The 18265-nt window shown below is 41.6% G+C and overlaps 1 protein-coding gene across 6 annotated transcripts in view; it reads left to right on the top strand.

Moving 5' to 3' along the window:
* Window positions 1–38: 38 nt before the first annotated feature.
* The window catches only part of LOC100466813 (zinc finger protein 883), a 41189-nt gene continuing 22962 nt past the window's right edge, over window positions 39–18265 (top strand). For 4 of the 6 annotated variants that reach the window (XR_002142264.2, XM_034662916.1, XM_034662909.1 and 1 more), the window contains exon 1: window positions 12461–12616. The gene's annotated coding sequence lies outside the window, so the exon portion shown is untranslated. Of the gene's footprint in view, window positions 268–12460; window positions 12617–14800; window positions 14846–18265 lie in introns of those variants that run through there. The other 2 variants (XM_034662914.1, XM_034662915.1) reach the window with 2 other exon arrangements.

Raw genomic sequence — 18265 nt, 5'->3', positions numbered from 1 at the left:
TGGAGGGGGAGAGCACGTTTACCGAGCTCCGGGTGGTTCTCTTGTGAAATTTGCAGCTGGGCCTCTGGACTTTGGCCTGAGCCCTCACCTGTCTCGCTAAGCCTGCGTGGCACTCGAGCAACCTCATTTATTTATTTTTAAATAAAACGACAGGAGAGATTGTTCAGCGTTATTTTTGTTTTAATGGTGGCAGCGATGCTCTTTCCAGCTTTCTGCATCCTAAGCTGAAACTGAAGTCCTTGCTTCTCGTCTTCATTGAAAAAACAGGTACAATGCTGTACACCCGTGCCATTATACCCGTTGGGTAAATTTAAGGAAATTTTGGGGTCAAAATGTATATACATTTTAAAAGTTGGTAAGTATTGCCGAATAGCTTTGAAAAGAGGTTTATACACTTACACCCACGATTGTGTGAGAGTGCTTGTCTTCTGTACCCTTGCCAACCATACACACCATAATAAGGTTCTAGTAAGGATGGGGATGGTATTGGGAACCTAAGCAGAAAATGCCAAATACCAATAAACCACGATTTTTGGTCCCCTTGAATTCAGGCGTTCATTCATTCAACAAATTATATCGGACAACTGCTAAGAACCAGACATTGTTCAAGGCACTGCCCATATAGTAGTGATGAAAACACAGAGGACCTACTTTTATGGAGTTATCTTCTAGTGTGGGATATAAAAATAATAAAGAACAAATGAAACATTATATAGCAGTTGTGCTATGGAGAAAAAGCATAGAGACGTTTGAGGTGCAGGATTTTTTTTTTTTTGGTAGTATAAATCTGTTGGTAATAGCTGGATAACTAGTTTCACTGAGAAAGTGGCAACTGAGCAAAGATCTGAAGTGGGTGAAGGAGTGAGCACTGTAGATATGGAGCTAGGGAAGAAATTTGCAGGCATGGGAAGCAGTAAGGGCAAACTGCTAGAGGTGGAGCAGACTTGGCATGCATGGATGGTGTGGCTGAAATGGGAAAAGCAGGGAAAAAGTCTTAAGAATTGAGATCTGAGCGGTAATGTGGTGGGCCTAAAGGCTATTGCAATGTTTTTCTGAAGTGGGAAGCCACATTTTAGAAAAGGTGCTGAATGGTTTAGTATGGGTAGAAAAATAAACCCAGAATTTCCTCCTTACTAAGGATTTAAAAAATTGGATGGTGCTCCAGTGTTTGAAAAAATTTTCAGTGTGTTAGTCGTGTTTTTTCTTCCTTGTTCCTACTTCTTTCCCTTCCTTTCTCTTAGCCAAGAAATTGTCTTTGCTTATTAAGGTTTAAATAGATAGTAACGAAGCAATCAGAGGCAAACATCAAAGGAAAAAGAAATCCTGGTTATCTGCTTATATTGTTAAGAATTCAAATTCAGAAAACAACCATCTGTAAAAAATTTAAATAATATACATTTTCGGGATTGAGGAAATGAACACCTGGTAAGTGGGGGTTGAACATGTCAAAATTATTGGATGGAATTTATATATCAATCTTTCTTTTCACAGAAAGTTGGATTGGCTGCATTCTGGGGAAAATCATTAGTGCATTGTCTTTTGAATTTATTCTTTTTTTAAAATATTTTATTTATTTGACAGAGAGAGGGAGAGAGAGCGAGAGAGTGCACAAGCAGAGAGAGTGGCAGGCAGAGGGAGAGGGATAAGCAGGCTTTCTGCCAAGCGGGAGCCCAATGTGGGGCTCAATCCCAGGACCCTGGGATCATGACCTGAGCCGAAGGCAGACACTTAACGACTGAGCCTCCCAGGCGCCCCTTGAATTTATTCTTATCAAGATGTAAAACACAACAACTCGAGAAAAAAGAAAGTGAAACATGGCAAGTGATCTAAAATCTGATTGAGAAACCGAAATTTCAGTAGCAGCTCCTCTAAGAAATAGACGTAAGGCAGAGTTTCTCAACCTTGGCAACTATTGACATTCGGGCTGGATGATTTTGTTGGGGGAAGCTGTCTAGTGATGTTTAAGAAGCATCTTTATTTATAACCACTAGATGTCAGCAGCACCCTGCAGTTGTGACCAAAAAAAATAAAAGTTGGCAAAAGCAACTTTTTTTTTTTTTTTGCTCCAAGGCTCCAAATCCTCACCCCTGTTATGCCCCTCCCCCAAGAATCACTGCTATAAATAATACCCTCACGTCTATACCTATTTGAATTAGTCTTCAGAGCACAGCCTGAAAGACATGGGAGGTGGACTTCAGGTGGGAAAGGAATGGTGGAATACAGATAAAGGGCAGTTGGGGATGGTACTGGAGTTCAGGAGGAGACCTGCGTGAAAGGGTAGATATCAAGGGGAGGGTCCCAGAAGGTCTACTTCCTTTAGCATGGACTCCAGAGTGGAGGTGGCGGTGTCACAGTTGACCTGGCTGGGGACAAGCTACAGAGCTGTGGAATCAGACTGAGGGTGAGTCATTCAAGCTGGGCAGGCTACAGGTAGGGGCCCTTAGTCCTAATGCAGTTCCAGCTCTCACAGCATCATAGGAATGGAGATATTGGTGGCTAGGGTGATCCCCAAAGAGCTGGGGCCTGCAGTAGTGTGTAGACCGCAATTAGCAAAGACCTGGGCTGGAGTACTTAACAATAGTGAATGGCACAGGCATTGTGGCTTGGCCTGATTTAGGGGTACATGAGAGACACCCCCGGGCACTTGGAGAAATTCTTGAGTGGAGGTGAATAAGGACACCAATGAGGTTCTGTCAGTCTTTGCATGAGAGTAACAAGCTCATGGAGTCCAGCTGTCAGTTTAAAGAGACTGACTACTTGTTAATGCCTGGAGATATTCGTGTGTAAGCCTGGCAATAGCATTTTCTTTCTTTCTTTTTTTTTTAAGATTTTATTTATTTATTTAGAGAGAGCACGTGAGTGGGGGTAGGGGCAGAGGGAGAGAGAGAATCCCAAGCACCCCCCACTCTGAGCATGGAGCCCAACGCGGTGCTGGATCCCATGACCCCAAGACCATGACCCAAGCCAAAATCGAGAGTTGGACATTTAACTGACTAAGCCATCCAGGCACCTATGGTGGTAGCATTTCCAATACTAAGAAGCATTTGTTTTCCTAGATTTTCTGCTTGTTGTCGTTCTCTGCAAACTTCCAGGTTGTCCCATACTTTAGCATTACTGAGCCCTGAGAAGTGCAGACATCTCTCCCAGAGTAGGGAGGGATGAGATAGAGAAATGGTATTGGGTCAAACACACAAACACATCACATAATCCAGGGATTTATTTTGCGTCAATGAACTCTGCTTTCTGGGTGCAAGTGATGTATAGCAATACCTGCGAAGAGTTGCCTAATAAAGAATTGACTAATTACCCAATGATTATTTACCTTTAATATTTCTCACTCTGGGAGAATTGTCGGTGGTTAAACTCATTTTAGCACCACACAGCATGCTTCCCCCAAACACAAGCACTTTCAAATATTATTCTCCTTAAATCTAATAAATCTCTTGTTTTAGTGCTAAGGAATTTGGGAAGATGGCTTCTACCTGACTCTGATGCTTGCCCTCAATGATATAAAGTTTGCTTCCCTGCAATTTCTGTAGAATTTCAGTAGAAATCCAAAACCATACCAGATATTTCTGTGAATTCCTTGGGGCTTTGTAATCTTGTAGATTAGGGGTCCCTACCAGAGAATGTAGGGAGTTTCTAGAAGCCAGAAAAGGTACAAAAAAGACTTTCCCCTAGAGCCTCTGGAGGCAATGTGGCTCTGCCAGCATCTTGATTTTAGTCCAGTGAAACCCATTTCAGACTTCTGATCTCCAGAACTGTGAGATGATAAATCTGTATGGTTTTAGACTACCAAGTTTATGGTAGTTACAGCCACAATAGGAAATTAATACGTCCTTCCCCAAAACAAATACAAAAATGAAAAAACAGTAACATTATTTCCTTTTTTCCTTTTAAAAATATTAGATGGTGTGCAATGTCTTTTAATAAGATGTCATCATCAAAGGTGATTGCTACAGATGGTCTCTCAGATCATATAGCAACCTTTTCATGTTTCTTGATCAATACCAGCAAATGACTGAATTCATAGTGCTTCCAACCAAATGGCATAAAACAAGAGAAGGGTTGGAACAGTTTGACAAATTAAATTTCAAACTTCTTTATGGAGAAAGCTGACCTTTAATTGACTATGTACTGTTTTACTGTTTTTTCACTGGGTTATAAGCTGCGTGAGGTTTGGGGGAAATGTCTACCTTCTTCACTGACGTTAATTACCTCAGTTAATTTGAGATAGACCACATCTGTCAATTTCTAGTTCCTAGAAGAATGTGCTGGCCCTCCTGACATCTTATGACCATAAAATAATTTAGATCCGTGTGTTTATTTCCAAATCCAACAAATCAAGATTACCTAAATAATAAGAATCCCACTCCTTAAGCATACTGTAATTATAGAAGTAGGTAGTAAAACTCTCTAAGCAAAATGGGAGCATAGACAGGGAGAGTAGAACTACCTACGGAGACAAAGGAAAGGGGACCATGGCCGGGCTGGCCCACTATGGGAGCCTAAGTCCACTTAAAAGGGAGAGTGGTTATTAGACAAACCTTGTTCTATCTGGAGGTAAGCAAAGCTAAGGCATTAAAAAGAACCTCTTAGGGCTGTTCCCTTGACAGAACTACCTGATGGTAGGGGATTCCTCAGACATATACCATCTCACTTACTATAGGGCTATGTGCTCTGCGTCGTACAAGAGGGTACAGCTCCACAGAACAATCCTTATTGCCAGATATGGGGCCAATGAGACATTTTTTCCTGATATTCCCTTCACTCCTCCCCAGGTTGGGCACAATAAGAAATATTAGGACATTTTACCTTTATTTGCTTTTGTGCACACAAGGCACAGTGGCAAAGACCACCTGGAATCACACTGTCTGGTTTCAATATTGGACTTTGCCATTTACTGGCTGTGTAATCATGGCAAGTTAGTTCATCTTTTTTTTTTAATTAATTTATTTTTAGTAATCTCCACACCCAACGTGGGGCTCCAACTCACAAACCCGAGATCAAGAATTGCATGCTCTTCTGCCTGAGCCAGCCAGGTGCCCCGGTTCACCTTTCTAAGCCAAAATTTCTTACCTATGAAATCAGAATACTCCTAGATCTTTCCGCATGGGGTTGTGGTGAAGTGAAATGGAATAACACATGGAAAGCATGTCTCACCAAACAGCATTCAGTAACTGTGAATGTTACTATCACTCTGTATGACAAGTCGCTCCATCTGTGCAGTGGGCAGTCCGCACTAACCTCCAGCGAAAGCCCTTCCCTATTATAATTTCGGGAATTATGTCATGTCTCTGTGCAGCTGCTGAGGCAGGTGCTCTGCTGTGATTCTCAGGCGAGGGCAATCTAGATCTTCCCACCTTAGAACCCAAGTCAGGGAGCCCTGGACATGCCCATACATGGAGCCTGGTAAAGCCTCTTGGGTAGCAGGCACCAAGCCCTTCCCTTGGAGAGACTGACCTATGTGGGGAAGAAGAGATTTTGGAAAGGTGATCATTGACTCCTAGTTCTGTATCAGATGGGATGTTTCTAGCAGATCAATAGAGCTTTCAGGTGAAAACATTTTCTGCTAGGCAGCAGCTCTAACCTAACTCTGAAATAAAGGGATGGAAATGTAAGCAAATACTGAAATAAAGGTTAGAAGTATTGTATGCACTAACAGCAGAGTGGCTTTGGAATTTTTGTACATAAAATTATTGCACATAAAATATTTTTTAATTGAAGTATAGTTGACACATTAGTTTCATGTGTAAACATAGTGATTCAATGTAATAATGTAATTATGTAATAATCACCTAGTGAGTCTATACCATCTGTCACCATACAAAGTTATTACAGTGTTATTGATTATATTCCCTATGCTGTACTTTATATCTCCATAACTTATTTTCTTTATAACTGAAGGTTTTTACCTCTTAATTCCCTTCCCCTATTGGCACCAAGTAACTATCAGAGAAACAGAGCAAGTGTTTATCTTGCGATCACCATGAATTTGGCAGGAGTCCTGGTTCTGTGGGGCTCTGACTTAGCTGATTAGGTATGCAGAATCTTGACCACTGTGTATTTGGCATAAACAGACCCATGAACTCACAGGACAGCAGCATTAAGGAGAGAGGAAACAGTCAATATAGTGTGTGAATGTGGCTATGTGTATGTGTGTGTCTGTATTTACAAATAGGAAAGAACAATGAAAAGTAAAGAGGGAAACTCATTTTGAACGGACAGAATTTTGACATGAAGAAATGAAACCTGAGCATAGAACTGTGAGCCCAATATCAGAAGTCTAGGATCAGTTCTGTGTTTGACTGACAAGCTAGATGAGTCAAACCTTATGAGTTGCCTTATCAGTTAAATAAAAGGGTTAGCCTTGGACAGTGGTTTGCAGCTAGGGCTGCAAATTCCTTGGGAATTTTTAAAAACAAACAAAAAAACCAAACCAAACAAAACAGAGAAACTAACACCTGAGCTAATCTCTAGTCCAGTGAATCAGAATCTCTGGTAGTGAGGCCCAGGCATCAGATTCATCACTAATTAAGAAAGAAAGAAACCCCAAAGTAATTTTATTGTGTAATCATGATTTAAAACCACTGCACTAAGGGTGCCTGGGTAGCACAGTCAGTTAGGTGTCTGACTCTTGGTTTTGGCTCAGGTCGTGGTCTCAGGGTGGCGAGATCGAGCCCTGCATCAGGGAGGTGTCTGCTTGAGATTCTCTCTCTCCCTCTCCCTCTGCCCTTCACCCCCTACCCCCGGCTCTCACTCTCTTTGTAGAATAGATAAATAAATCTTAAAAAAACAAACAAAAAACAATGAAACAACAACAACAACAAAAACCAAACATACACCACTGTGCTTGCTTTTGCTTCTCAGTATGGTCTGTGGACCAGCAGCATCAGCATCAACTAAAGCTTATTAGAAATGCAGAATCTGGGGCGCCTGGGTGGCACAGCGGTTGGGCGTCTGCCTTCAGCTCAGGGCGTGATCCGGCGTTATGGGATCGAGCCCCACATCAGGCTCCTCCGCTGTGAGCCTGCTTCTTCCTCTCCCACTCCTCCTGCTTGTGTTCCCTCTATCGCTGGCTGTCTCTGTCAAATAAATAAATAAAAATCTTTAAAAAAAAAAGAAAAAAGAAATGCAGAATCTTAGGCCCCTGACACAGACCTACTCAATTCGAGTTTTTCTTTTAACAAGTCGTCCAGGTGATTTGTTCGTACCTTAAAGTTTGAGGGGTCCCTGGGCGGCTCAGTTGGTTAAACATCTGACTCTCAATCTCAGCTCAGGTCTTGATCTCAGGGTCGTGAGTTCAAGCCCCATATTGTGAGTACATGCCCAGCATGGAGCCTACTTAAAAAACAAAAAGTTTGAGAGGTGCTTTTTAAAATAATTCCTGGGTCCCTGTCAGTTCTTAATGCTGTAGAAGTGTGAATAGGGACTCATTCCTGGTACATGCCCATCTTTCTTTGAGTCTCTGAGTCAACAGCTTCATTTCTCTGTGCATTGATGTCCCCATGTTCATCTTAATAATAATAATAATATGATAAAGGAATGTAGGTCAAAGTGCTTTGACCTCTATACGCAGTGTCTGATGTTTGACTTAGAGATTACTCATGTTTGCAAATTCATGCCAATCACATCCATAGAGAAAATACTCAGCTATCATGAACTACTCTGCTCTGAAAGGTACAGTAATTTTCATACCATCTTGGGTGTCTTAATGGCTGTCTTTGGCCTACCATGATTTATATCTCTGGCTGACTCCCATGGAATTTAATGAATATATGGAATTTTTGTGTTTTATTTTTACATGTCAAGCATTCATTCACTTGGAATTGTCAATATAAATGTTAAGGAACATTTATACCATTGAACTGGGCTCAAGACATTGCATAGCCTACTCCTATAATGTCTATGGGAAAATTCTCAGGATCCTAGGAGGCAAACAGTTTTAGGTTTGTCTGAAATATCTTGGACTTGGGGAGTCCAGTCTACTAAGAAAAATGAGAAGAGGTGAAGATATTTTCTAATTGCATTGATGTTTAGAATTCTAAGTTGGGCTGAAAAGCACAAGTTTCACTACTCACATCATTTTCATAGCTCTGCGAAGTCGTCTGATGTTTAGGAAGACTGTGGTTCAAACATGTTGTTGGTATGTCCAAGGCAGTCTTTATTGCTATTAGCTCCTTTTTTCCCCCCAAAAGTCAGCAAGCTGGGACACGTGGGTGGCTTAGTAAGTTAAGCATCTGCCTTTGGCTCAGGTCGTGATCCCTGGGTCCTTCAGGTTCCTTGCTTAGTGGGGAGCCTGCTTCTCCCTCTGCCTGCTGCTCCCCCTGCTTGTGCTCTCTTTCTGTCTCTCTGACAAATAAATTGAAAAAAAAAAAAAGTCAGCAAGCCATGAATGATCATTGGTTACATGCAAGCTCTCTTTTGGTACTTGGATATGACAAATTTCCTCTTCTCAAGTCACTTACCATCTAAGAGAGACAGATTCATAAGCATTTATTCAAATGCAGTAGACACTGGTTGCCTTGTAAGCACAGAAGAAGGGATGTTTATCTCTTCGACAGGTATAGAAAAAAACCTTCAGTTAACTTTTGAGCTTTTAGCTGAAACATTTGGCAGAATCATAGTCATGCTGGCTCACCACCCAGAGAATACTCCCAAGAATGTATGCTGTGACCCAGGCCTGGCTCTGCTAAGGGAGGTTTTTGAAGCTACTCATACTATGTGCAGTGATGCTGGCTGCACATGCTAAGGCTTCCAGAAGGCTTTTACCTGGGACTACCAAACCAGCTCTGTATGTCAAGTCACAGTAATCCTGCAAAAACAGATGAGAAGGAATATATGTCTGTGAAAGTGCCGGCTGACCAACAACTTGATATTCTAGAAATAGGAAGTTTTATAATAGGCACCCAATATTTGGTATATGTCCTTAGTGTCCACTCAAATATGAGTTTGTTTCAGGTGGTTTGGTAGTTGTACCTCCTGAAGGTCATCAGTTGTTCAATGGCCTGTAGGTGAGATCTAGTCCCTTACTTTTCCAAAGCCAGGCAAATACCATCTGGAGACAGACTAGACTCAGAGAACCAGCGGTGCAGAGCTCGATCATACCCATTTCCTCACAGGGGCTTGGCTATTTGGTGCCAACATTGGAAGCAAAACTGGGTGTTCTTTAGCAGGTGAAGGGATAAATAAATTGTGGTACATCCATACAATGAAGTACTATTCAGCAGTTAAAACAAATGAGCTATTAAGCCATAAAGACATGAAGGAACATTAAATGCATATGCTACATAAAAGACACACCTAAAAAGACTACGTATTATATAATTCCAAGTATATGACATTCTGGAGAAGGCCAAATTATAGAAATAATAAACAGATCAGTCCTTGCCAAAGGTTTAGGGGGAATGGTATAGGTGGAGCATAGGATACTTTTAGAACAGTGAAACTCTTCTTATGATATTGTAATGGTAGATACCTAATATGTACAATACAAAGAATGAACTATACTGTAAACTCTGGACTTTAATTAGGAATAATGTATCAATACTGGTTCATCAATTGGAACTACTATACTAGGGGCGCCTGGGTGGCTCAGTCATTAAGCGCCTGCCTTTGGCTCAGGTCATGATCCCAGGGTCCTGGGATCCCTGCTTGGTGGGAAGCCTGCTTCTCCCTCTCCCACTCCCCCTGCTTGTGTTCCCTCTCTCGCTGTCTCTCTCTCTGTCAAATAAATAAATAAAATCTTAAAAAAAAAAAAAAAGGAACTAACATACCATACAAATGTAAGATGTTGGTGTAACAGCGTGGTAGCTGGTCTTAAGGGTTGACTCTCTTCAAGTTAACGCACTCCTTACTTGGTGACCTAAGTCCCTTGATCTGCCACAGACTAATTTACTTTCTTTGAGATTTGCAGACCACTGGCCTTGAGGAGTGAAGGACCAGAACTTTCCCAGGCCATAGAAGCCAGCAAGTCTGTTTGAAGCCGTCCTGGCTTTCTGATTAGCCCAGCAATTTTTTAAACAAAATGTTTTTCCTTTTTTGATCACACAAGTGATTTTACTGACCTCCCTTTGTATATCTGTGGATGTTGCCTTCCTTTGCAGAAAGAACAGAGTACTGCACATCACAGAACAAGAACCAGACCCCCCCCTCCCCAACACACACACACAATTCCCTAGCACCAAGATAACTTTTGTAGCTGGTGTCGTGGAGTCTGCACATAATCAAGAGTTGTTGCAGGCCACTGCACTCACTTTGCTGATTAACTACCCTACACCCCTTAAGTAGAACCCTTGGAGTTGGCTTTTGAACAAGAGTCCACCTCCTTCTCCTCAGGTTGCTGGCCTCCTGAGTAAAGCTCAAATTCCTTTCCAATCAAAAACTTGTCTCTTGAGTAATGGCCTTTTGAGGAACTGGCAGCTGAACTTGGGTTCAGTAACATTAATAATAGGAAACTATAGGAGGGGTGAGGGTGTAGAAGAGGCAGATATTTTCGAACTTTGTACTTTCTGTGCATTTTTCCTATAAGCCTACAAGTGCTATGAAAATAAAGTTTATTGAGTGAAAAAGGGGAAAAAAAACCCAACTCTTGCAGTAAGGGAGGGTGACTACTGCAATGGGGGAGGGTGCTATGGCCACAGGGAAACAGCTCTGATCTTAAGATCTGCAAATGTTTGAAAGATTAGTCACAAAAGCGTGCTGCGTGTGTGTGTGTGTGTGTGTGTGTGTGTGTGTGTGTGTATTTACAAATAGGAAAGAGCTCACAGAGTAGGCAGTTAGGCAGGAGCTGGTGATAAATAGGTGACACATTACAAGCCTGAGGGTACAACATCCTGACAACCTGGCCTTAGGGCTTCCAACACTCCAGGGCTGACAGACCCAGAGCCACAGCTGCAGAACATGCCTCTCCTCTTCCATCTCTGCCCCAGGTAACCTATTGCTTCATTATAATATATTTATACTGTGGCTTCGACACACACTCCCCTCCCCATGGGGGAAGGTGGCCAGGAGAGTTGCACATGAACCTTGTAGGACCAGAACTCCCCCTCCCAAGTGGTAGGAGGAGTCCCTTAGATGATGAGAAATAACCCCTGTTGGAGAGTGCTCTAACTGGTGTGGTTTTGGAATATAGTCAGGTTCGGTGGGGTGAGGTCCGGAGCTGACGACCAAGAAAGAATTCTTGAGACGCCTTTGGTGCAAAATAGTGGTTTATTAAAGCCCGGGGACAGGACCCGCGGGCAGGAAGAACTTGCTGCACCGAGGTTGTGAGGGGTGGCTGATTATATACGTGGGTGTTGTGCAGGTAAGGAAAAGGGAGGTTTTCAAAAGAACATTTTTATGCTAAAGCGGATCTACAAGGTACTGGAGACCCTGCCACTGTCAAGCTAAGGTTGTTTTTCCCTCTAGCAAGGCATTAACATTTCAGATAGCTGGGAGCTTCCTGGAAGAACGTCACACGTATCCCATGGCAGTTGGGGGTGGTTGCAGGGTGTCAGTTTGTATTTTGTCCTCTACTAGCCTTCTGTTTCCTCATCACTATGACCCATAACCTCTGCAAACGTAAAAAGAAAAGATACCCCTAACGCCAGTGCAGTCGCCACTTCTGGGCCTGCCGGCTCTCCCTTCTCCAGAAAGTACTGTCCTTGATAAACTGCTTTGGGCTTGGTACTTTCCTTCTGTCTGTCTTTATTGGAGCGTGGATCCTCCGGTAAATCTTTTGTGGGCAGTCCAAGAATCAATACTTCCATTCACACAATATAGACTCGCCCACTGGTAGCAGAGCAATGAAAACTAAAGAGAGAACCTCATTTTTTTAATGGAGGTGTAACAAGGCAAGAAGGAACTGGGTGTCAAGAGCAGGGGATGGGTGGCAAGATCAGGAAATATCTTTCCTTAATGTCAGCCAGGTTTTGAGAGGGATTGTTTGGCATTCCTATACTGGTTTAACCTTAGGAGTAAGTCAAATTTCGGAGTCGTGTGGGGGAGAAAAAAAAATTTGGTCAAGTTAAATTTAGAGGTATTTTATTCTGATTGGTCATGGGGACAAATGGTTTGGCTGATCGTTATGGACATAGAATGGGAATTTGATGGTTTGTGTCTGGTTTTGTCATAGGTAAACAAGGGGCCTGTGGCGAGTCTTATCTAAGTAATACGGAAAAAGGTGGTTCTTTGCAGTTTAACAAAAGACCGCAAAAGAAATTGAAATAGACAAGTTTATTACTCGAGGCTTTGGAGCCACGTGGGAAGGTCAAGGCAGGCTGCCGGCGGAGAGGAAGACATCACCTGGGGCACAAGCCTTTATTGTGTTCTTTGAATAAAATGCTTTGGGGCTCCCGGGGTAAGACTGGATTGCTCAATTCAAACCAAAAAGACCTGGGGGGAGGTCGGCTGGCGTTGGTTTGGTAAACACCCCAAAGATACGGGAGCAAAGACTTATGGGAAGTGTAGTTTTCACTCTGGTGTTGGACTTCCGGGCTGCTTTTGCTTGTGCTCACTTTCACTCCGCGTGTGTAAATCGTTTCTCCAAGGTACACCTCTGCGTGGGTGGCGCTTCCAGGGTCGCGGAGTCTGTGCACTCCCTAGGGGCCAGTGCAACCGGACTGGGGAGTGGCGGGTGAGTCCCGAGGGTTGGCGGAAGGCCGACAAGTGTCCCTCCGACTCAGGGACAGAGGGGAACCTTGAGGGGACCCCGTAGCTGGACCTCTGGTACTTGAGCCAGCCCAGGGCGGGTGGGGGCGGCTTCGGCCTGGAGAAGGAAGGGGCCGGCGTTCAGCGTGAGGACGCTAAGAGGGGGGCGCAGGTCCCGGGAGGTGCCTGGACGGGAGCAAGAGCGGCAGAGCTCTGTTCAAGTTACTGAGCAACTCTGGGAATGACATTCAGTTTTGGTTTGTGCAGAATGAGAATATTTTAATACCAATCTGCGGTGGTTCTGCGCTATTAATGTGTATGCTATATATATTTAGATTTTTGTCGTCAAGAGATCTCACTTCCATATTTGAGGTAAGTTAGCTGTTTCCATGTTAAGAGACTAGGAAAACTGTGGCTCAAAGTTGGAAGCGATTTACCCAAGATCACACAGCCAGCCGCGGTGGGAATCTAGTTTTCCATCTGTTTTTCTGCACATCTCGTGTTCTTTCTGATAAACCGCCCCCGCCTAAAACCCAGCGTTGTTTTTCATAGCATTGAGCACTGATATTGTGTTTAAGGGATCCAGGAAAGTAATTGTGAAGTATACGGGGACTGAATAATTTCTTGGCCCTTGTATTTATGGGATTTTTTTTTATCATTCTTCTGAGCCCTTGGGTCAGGCAGCACAATTTCTGGGCCAGGTCTGCCCTGTTTAACTTTTGTCTTTGGAGGCCTTCACTTGAGTTTGTAGGTGGCCGAGCCCTTAATTTTGGGGGAAAGTATGTTCTGAGAGTCAGATTGGGAGCCCTGTTTGAAAGTTCCAAGCATATTTAATTTGTCCCCATGGCTCAGGTCCCAACTCTTTTAGAGCAAAACAGCTCTTGAGATTAAGAAAGAATAGTCCCGGGCGCCTGAATGGCGCAGTCGTTAAGCGTCTGCCTTTGGCTCAGGGTGTGATCCCGACGTTCGGGTATCGAGTCCCACATCAGGCTCCTCCGCTGGCTGTGTACCCTCTCTCGCTGGCTGTCTCTCTGTCACATAAATAAAGTAAAATCTTAAAAAAAAAAAAAAAGAAAGAAAGAAAGAGTAGTCCCCAGGAACCTCCCCTGGAAGATCACCCCTTGATCGAGTGAGACCTCTCACCAGCGCTCCACGCAGAGACCGAAGAGGCCCAGCAAAGACTATATCCTAAAACTGCCAGAACAGAAGTAATTCTTGGTCCTCCTTCAGAACGAGCAATGCTTCGGTGAAGTCACCTTAACCAGAACTCACTGTAGGCTGCCCGTGGATGAGCTTTAAGAACTGAAATAAGGCTGGCAGCATGAGCAAAGGGTAGGCAGCACAGCTGAGGGTACCTCACGGGAGGCTTGGTGAGGACACAGTTCAGGAAGAGGAATCACCAGCCACAGAAGGCGAAATTGCCCTTCTTGTTCTCTCATCAGCCACACTCCTTTCACTCTGTGCTCGCTCTACAACCTAGAGCAGTGCTTTGCTGTTCCCTCTATTCTGACAGTAAAAAAATCAAATAGCTAATGTATAAAGACTTTGAAGTTTTTAAAATTTTGCCTTTATTTAAGAGGTAAAAAAGAAAGTGGACCAAAAGGTAAGTGACTTGTTTAGAGTCACATACTTTATTAGTGGCATGCCCAGAGAACGCCTTGCTGTCCCCCCTTAACAATGACGTCACCGCAAATTTTTTATTAAAAGATCTTTTTGAGAAACCGTAACCAAGTTAGAATAAACAAAGTATCCCATCCCTTTTCAGGAGTTGCTGATGAGGATTTTTTAACTCAAGGGCCAAATATTGTTACTAGGTATGCAGAGAAATAAATGCAATGTCTTCCCTGTATTGTTCTTTGTTTAATTAGTTCTCAGTAATTTTTACTTTTTTTTTTTAGTCACGTGAGGGGAAGACAAATTCTTCTTAGTAGGCAATTAGTCGGAAATATTTACATTCATTCAATGAAAAATCGCGTTCTGAACTCTCTGTGACCAGCATCAGCATAGACACTGGGTGCCTGCCCTTAGGGCTGAAGGGCCTGGCCCACTGGGGCTTTGTATGTAGCTGCTGTGGGAAGCTTGTTAGGCAGATAAGTCTGAGAGCTGCACAGTTCACCTGGTTGCATAGGATCTCGTTTTCTTTCCTTCTTTCCCACCTGTACCTTTACAGTTGTCTTCAGTTTTCCAAGAGCAACAGGAAATGAACAAATCACAGGTGAGTTTATTCCTGCCTTGTTTTACAGTGGATTTTGTGAAGTTTGTAAGGGAACAGAAATTAAAATAGAAAAATAGAAATAGATGAAAATAAACATTAGAGATGCTATAGACTATCAGGTCAAGAGCTGAGCAAAAAGTCAGCATATAGATAAATGCTGGTCCTATAAAGTCCCAGAGTTATCAAAGTTGAACTGCAAGTTTGCCTCTAACTTTGTGACAGCAAAGGAGAACCAGAGAAAAGTCTTTGAGGGCACTAAAACACTGGCACCGCTGTAACAAATTATCAGAGACTGACGGCTTAAACAACAATGACTTTCTTATAGTTCTGGAGTCTGGGAACTCCAAGAACAAGATGTCAACAAATTTGGTTCTTAGTGAGGACCCTCATCCAGTTTGCACATGGATCTCTTGTCATTCGCATGGTGGGGCGAGAGTAGGCGGCAACTCTTGCTAATCTCCTCAGGGCTCTATACTAATGACCCAATTACCTCCCAAAGTCCCCATCATCAAATACCATCACACCGGGGTTAGGGCTTCAACATATGAATTTTGGTGGGGGGATACAAGGGTTCGGTTCATAACAGAGTTCAAGTACACAGTTTTCTAATGGTCTTGCTTGGGTCAGTGGTATAGAATATCTGGAAGAAGGCTGAATGGCCCACATGTCCTTTAAGTAGCTCTGCATAATTATTTCCCTCACCTAAACTGTGACACTATACGTGTGACTGTTCCTTAACCCTGCTTACTTGTCAGCACTTGGTATTGTCACATTTTAGACTTATTGCCAATCTAACTTCTGAGAAAAACTCATTTCATTTTGCATTTCTGAAATTACTAATGAGCTTGTATATAATATATTTATTGGCTTTTCATTTTAAATCTTTCTATTAATTTTTAAGAATACTTGATATATTTTGGACAGTAATTTTTTGTTATATTTGTTCTGAACATTTTCTCCAAGTCTGTCTCTTGACCTTTACTTCTACAGAGCCTTTGGCCTTATTAGAGTTTTATATTTTTACGTAGACCAATCTCTTGATCTTTTCCATTTTCTTTTTTCTTTTTCAATTTAAAAAGTCTTCCCTAACTTAAGATAATTTAATATTTAAAATTTTTGTTTAATTAATATTAATAATATTAAAAATATTTAAGCCTTGAATTGATATGGAAATTGTTACTGTAGATAATATGAGGAGGGAATCTAGTTTTACCTTTTAACACATAAAGCACCAATTCTTTACTAATGTTTTTCTTAATGAATTGTAATGCCACAGCTATGTAGTATATTACCATATCTGCATACATCTGTTTCTGGGCATTCTAATTCATTCCATTAGTCTTTAATTCATTCTTCTTAAGGTTCATCTTGTCCTTTCTCACCTTTTTTCCAGTATTACTGCATGAAATCTGGCATCCTTACCTTGTGCCTGATTTTCAGAGATTACTCAGGGAAGTGTTAGCAAACACCGGGGTAGTCCCTGTGGGTTTTCATACACACCAGTTACCCGTTAAGTAAGTTTCTTCCTACACCTTAAGTTGTAAGTGTCCGTTATACCTAGTGGTTTTTCTATATCCCTTGGTAGTGTTTTGGATAGATTTGATTACTAATTTGATTTCTTAGATAGTATATAGTTTTTTTTCAGGTTTTCTGAACTTCTTGGTTCAATTTTGTACACATTTATTTTAAAGATTGTACATTTTTTTAAGCTTTCCAGTTTCTTTGCATAAGTACATTTAAAAGACTTGACTGAAAAATCTTTAGTGAATGCTAATTTTTTATTCCAATTTTTATTAGTTATCAAATTGCACTTTAATGTAGAAGCATGTGGATATAGGATTGATATTTTCAGATGGTGATAGCATTCTCAAAATGCTTTGCCAGGAGAGGACATATAGAGTTGCCATAGTAATGCCAACAATTAATGTATACCAAGCTATCATGGTTTTATTAATTTTTTTATCTCTGTGTGTGTGTGTGTATTGGGTAATGTATTCACATTGGAAAAATCAGTACAATGCAAACATAAATAGAAGTGAATTCTCACTCCCATCTCTGTCTTTCACTGCAACCTCCTCTCGTAATTATAGGGAACACATTTTGTGTGTGTGTATTTTCTCCATTTTTTTAAAATGCAGACACAAGTAAATATTTTATAGCTATCTATCTGGGTAGATAGATGCAGGTATGTATATAAACTAAATACACGTAAATATGCATTTCTACCTTTTTCTTGCATGTATTTGTATGTATATATGTGTGAATGTATATACATGTATATTTATGTATATATATATATGTATGTGTTTATATATGTATGTACTTATTTTTAATGTTTCTTTCCCAAAGGATATAAGCATACCATATAATAACCTGTTCTTCACCTTAATTTTTGCATTTAAGAATATATACTAGAGGGCAACTGGGTGGCTCAGTCGTTAAGCGTCCACCTTTGGCTCAGGGCATGATCCCAGAGGTCTGGGATCGTGTCCCACATGAGGCTCCTCGGCTGGGAGCCTGCTTCTTCCTCTCCCACTCCCCCTGCTTCTGTTCCCTCTCTCACTGGCTGTCTCTCTCTCTGTCAAATAAATAAATAAAATCTTTAAAAAAAAGGAATATATACTAGAGATATTTTGAAATTAGTACATAGTAAAATTTATGTATTTTAAAACTTTTTTTATAGAGATAGAATTCACATATCATAAAATTCACCTTTTTCAAGTGTTCAGTTCAGGGATGCCTGGCTGGGTCAGTCTATAGAGCATAGAGCATGCAGCTATTGATTTCAGGGTTGTGAGATTGAACCCCACATTGGGTGTAGAGATTACTTAAAAATAAAACCTGAAGGAAGGGAGGGAAAGAGAGACGGAGGGAGGGGAAAAAAAAAGGAAGGAAGGTTGGAGGGAAAGAGGGAAGGAGGAAGAAAGGAAGGAGAAAGGAAGGAAGGAAGGAAGGAAAGGTTCAATTCAGTGGTTTTTAGTATTTTCACATGGTGGTGCAACCATCACCAGTATGTATTTTCAAGACATTTTCATCATCCCCAAACAAGACACCACACCCATTAGTAGTTAGTCCCCTATTTTGCCTTAACTCCGGGCAACCACTGATTGGCTTTTTGTCTGATAAATTTGCCCATCATGGATATTTCATATAAGTGGAATCATAAAATCTCAGGTTTTTTGTGTCTGGTGTCTTTGACTTAGCATAATGTTTTCAATGTATTAGTACTTCTTTTTAAATGGCTCTATTATGTTATACAGATATATCACATTTGATTTATCCATTATTATGGACAGACATCTGTGTTTTTCCTGCCTTTTGTCTATCATGAATAAAGCTGCTTTGAACATTTATAGGCAAGCTCTTGCATAAGCATATAATTTTAGTGCTGTGGGTATGTACTTAGGCGTGGGAGTAGAG

The sequence above is a fragment of the Ailuropoda melanoleuca genome, chromosome 6, assembly GCF_002007445.2.
Source record: "Ailuropoda melanoleuca isolate Jingjing chromosome 6, ASM200744v2, whole genome shotgun sequence".
Lineage (NCBI taxonomy): Eukaryota > Metazoa > Chordata > Mammalia > Carnivora > Ursidae > Ailuropoda > Ailuropoda melanoleuca.
Note: the sequence above shows the minus strand (reverse complement) of the source record. Positions and strands in the feature narration are given on the sequence as shown.